Source organism: Rhincodon typus, chromosome 9, assembly GCF_021869965.1.
Source record: "Rhincodon typus isolate 14 chromosome 9, sRhiTyp1.1, whole genome shotgun sequence".
In the NCBI taxonomy this organism is placed as follows: domain Eukaryota; kingdom Metazoa; phylum Chordata; class Chondrichthyes; order Orectolobiformes; family Rhincodontidae; genus Rhincodon; species Rhincodon typus.
The window spans coordinates 25,265,597-25,269,877 of record NC_063340.1 but is presented as its reverse complement, the minus strand read 5'-3'; positions in this window follow the sequence as shown (position 1 = coordinate 25,269,877).

Here is a 4,281-nt window from a genome sequence, read left to right as displayed (position 1 = left end):
CACCAATATATCCCTGCTGTTGTATTAGAGCTGTCAAAATGAATGCTAACGTTGTATTTGCCTTTCTAACTGTCAACTGAACACATATGTTAACCTTGAAAGAAGCCTGAACTCGGATTCCTAAATCCCTTCGTGTTTCAGATTTCCAAGCCTTACCCCATTTAGAAAGTAGTCTAACCTTTATTCTTCCTACAAAAATGTAGAATCTCACTCTTTCCCAAATTGTATTCCATCTGCTACTTGTTTGCCCACGCTCCTAGACTGTCCAAGTCCTCTGAGATAGCTGGAACTGCCGATGCTGGAGTCTGAGATAACAAGGTGTGGAGCTGGATGAACACAGCAGGCCAGGCAGCATTAGAGGAGCAGGAAAGCTGACGTTTCGGGTCTGGACCCTTCTTCAGAAATTGGGGAGGGGAAGGGGGCTCTGAAATAAATAGAGAGAGGAGGAGGCGATGATAGAAGATGGATAGTGGAGCAGAAGGGTGGAGAAAAGACGGCTTAGGTCAAGGAGGCAGAGATGAAGCCAGTAAAGGTGAGTGTAGGTAGGGAGTTGGGATGCGGGTTGGTCAGAGAGGAGGGAGGGGCGGGTAGGTGGGAGGGAAGGTGGACAGGTCAAGGAGCTTGGGACAAGAGGGCAGACTGGTCTTGGGATGAGGTCGGTGGTGGGGAGATTTTGAAGCTCGTAAAGTCCACATTGAGACCATTGGGTTATAGGGTTCCCAGGCGGAATATGAGGTACTGTTCCTCCAGTTTTTGGGTGGCATCGTTGTGACACTGGAGGAGGCCCAGGATGGACATGTCCTCCAGGGAGTGGGAGGGGGAGTTGAAGCGGTTCGCGACTGGGAGGTGTTGTTGTTTGTTGCGAACTGAGCGTAGGTGGTCCACAAAGCGGTCTCTGAGCCTCCGCTTGGTCTCCCCGATGTAGAGGAGGCCACATCAGGAACAGCGGACACAATAGATGACATTAACGGATGGGCAGGTGAACATCTGTTTAATGTGGAAGGTTTTCTTGGGGTCTGGGATGGAGGTGAGGGAGAAGGTGTAGGGGCAGTTGTAGTACCTCCTGCGGTTGCAGGGAAAGGTGCTGGGGGTGGTGGGGCTAGTGGGGAGTGTGGAGCGGACGAGGGAGTCGCAGAGAGAGCGGTCCCTCCAGAAGGCAGATCAGGGCGGGAGGGAAATATATCCTTCGTAGTGGGGTCAGATTGTAGGTGGTGGAAGTGGAGGAGAATGATGCGTTGAATCCGGAGGTTAATGGGGTGATAGGTGAGGACAAGGGGAATTCTGTCTTTGTTTATATTGCGGGGAGAGAGTGCAAGGGCTGAGGTGTGGGAAACACAAAAGATGCGGTTGAGGGCGTTTTCGACCACTGCGGGGAGGGGGGGAAATTGTGGTTCTTGAAAAACTAGGACATCTGGGATGTCCGGGAGTGGAAGGCCTCATCTTGGGAGCAGATGTGGCAGAAGCGGAGGAATTGGGAAAAGGGGATCGCATCCTTGCAGGAAGGTGGGTGAGAGGAGGTGTAGTCTAGGTAGCTGTGGGAATCGGTGGGCTTGAAATAGATATCAGTTTCCAGATGGTTACCAGAGATGGAGACAGAGAGGTCCAGGAAGGAGAGAGAGGTATCGGAGATGGTCCAGGTGACTTAAGGTTGGGGTGGAAGGTGTTAGTAAAGTGGATGGACTGTTTAAGCTTCTCATGGGAGCACAAGGCGGCGCCGATACAGTCATCGATGTAACGGAGGAAGAGGTGGGGGATAGGGCCAGTGTAGATGTGGAAGAGGGACTGTTCCACATATCCTACAAAGAGGCAGGCATAGCTTGGGCCCATGCGGGTACCCATGGCCACCCCCTTTGTCTGTAGGAAGTGGGAGGAGTTGAAGGAGAAACTGTTAAGGGTAAGGACGAGTTCGGTTAGGCGGATAAGGGTGTCGGTGGAGGGGGACTGGTTGGGCTTGCGGGAGAGGAAGAAGTGGAGGGCTTTTAGGCCATCTGCATGGGGAATACAAGTATACAGGGACTGGATGTCCATGGTGAAGATGAGGTGTTGGGGTCCAGGGAATCAGAAGTTTTGGAGTAGGTGGAGGGCGTGGGTGGGGAGTTCCTGGACCGGGTGGAGAAAATGAAGTCAAGATAAGTGGAGATAAGTTCGGTGGGGCAGGAGCAGGAAGAGACAATGGGTCGACCAGGGCAGTCGGGTTTATGGATTTTGGGAAGGAGATAGAAACGGACGGTGCGGGGTTGGGGAACGATGAGGTTGGAGGCTGTGAGTGGGAGGTCACCTGAGCTGATGAGGTTATGGATGGTCTGGGAGATGATGTTTTGGTGGTCAGGGGTGGGGTCACGATCAAGGAGGCGGTAGGAGGAGGTGTCAGAGAGTTGGCGCCTGGCCTCGGCAATGTAAAGGTCAGTGCGCCATGCCACAACTGCGCCTCCCTTGTCTGCGGTTTTATAGTGAGGTTAGGGTTGGAGTGGAGAGAGCAGAGGGCTGCACATTCTGTGGTGGAGAGGTTGGAGTGAGTGAGAGGGGTGGAGAGGTTGAGGCGATTGATGTCGCGACGGCAATTAGAGATGAAGAGGTCGAGGGAGGGTAGGAGGCCTTGGGGTGGTGTCCAGGAGGATGGGGTGTATTGGAGGTGGGAGAAGGGAGTCAGTAGATGGGGAGTTAGACTCGCGATTAAAGGAATAAGCACAGAGGCAGAGGCAGCAGAAAAACTGTTCAATGTCCAGGCATGAGCGGTATTCATTGATGTTCGGGTGGAGGGGGATAAAGGTGAATCCTTTACTGAGGACTAACCGCTCATAGTCAGTGATGGAGAGGTCTGCCTCCTTGACCTGTTCATCTTCTCTCCACCTATCTGCTCCACTATCCATCTTCTATCACCGCCTCCTCCTCTATTTATTTCAGAGCCCCCTTGCCCTCCCCCATTTCTGAAGAAGGGTCCAGACCCGAAACATCAGCTTTCCCGCTCCTCTGATGCTGCCTGACCTACTGTGTTCATCCAGCTCTACACCTTGTCCAAGTTCTCTGCAGCCTTCCAGACTCCTCAATACTACCTGCTCCTCCACATATCTTTGTCTCATCTGCAAACTCAGCAACAATGCCCTCAGTTCCTTTTGTCCACATTGTTAATGTATAATGTAAATTGTTATGATCCAAGCATGGACCTCTGCAAAACTCCACTGGTCACTGACTGCCATTCTGGAAAAAGACACATTATTGCCATTCTCTGCCTTCTGCCCATCAGCCAATCCTCTTTCCATGCCAATACCTTGCCCTCACACCATGAGCTGTTATCATAATTAGCAGTCTCTGTTTGGCACTTTGTCAAAAGACATCTGGAAATCTAAGTAGATCATGTCCACTGACTGTGAGACGGTGAAGAAGGATACGAATCAGAGGGCTGTTGAGAGTCATCACAATGGAATTCTGGGAGACATTGCCACAGTCAACATGACTGTATGGCAGGTCAGAGAGAACCTGGAGTCAAGGTGTGGTTAAACCTGATTGGTTGTTTCCCACCCTCCATCCTCCTCTGACCAAAAGAGAAAGAGCTCTGTGAAGAGGATGACTGGCAAGGTAAAGGTGTACAAGGAAGCAGCCATTAAGAGCGTGGGCCAGTGTTAGAATGGAAGTGTTGAGGCCTTTGTTTGAGAGGTTTCGGTGTGAGGAGGCTTAGCAGGGGTGCAGGTAAGAGCTCTTTAACTCTCTTTCTGTCTAGACTGAAGGCAGTAGGGATGGCAGTCACGGCAGTGGCATGCTCCTCTTGCAGGATGTGGGAGATCAGGGAGACTTCCAGTGTCCCTGGTGGCTACACCTGTGAGAAGTGCACCCTGTTGCAGCTCCTGACAAACTGCACTAGGGAACTGGAGCTGGAGCTGTATCCATTCAGGATCATCCAGGGTGCAGAGAACATTATTGATAAGAGCTAGAGTAAAGTGGTCACTCCTAAGGTGCAGGCTGCAGGTAGCTGAGTGACAACCAGAAGAGGTAAAGGGGGAAGGCAGATAGTGCAGGATTCCCTTGTGGCCATTCCCTTCAATAACAGATATACCACTTTGGATACTGTTGGTGGGGGGGGAATGACTTTTCAGAGGCTAGCAGCAGCAGTCAGGTCAGTGGCATTAAGACTGGCTCGGAGGCTCAGACAGAAAGGGTGCAATCAGGCAGAGCGATACTGAAAGGAGACTCAGATGTGAGGCTGACAGACAGGAGATTCCGTGGTTGCAGAAGGGACACCAGGATGGTGTGTTGCCTCCCAGGTGCCAGGGTCAAGGATGTCTC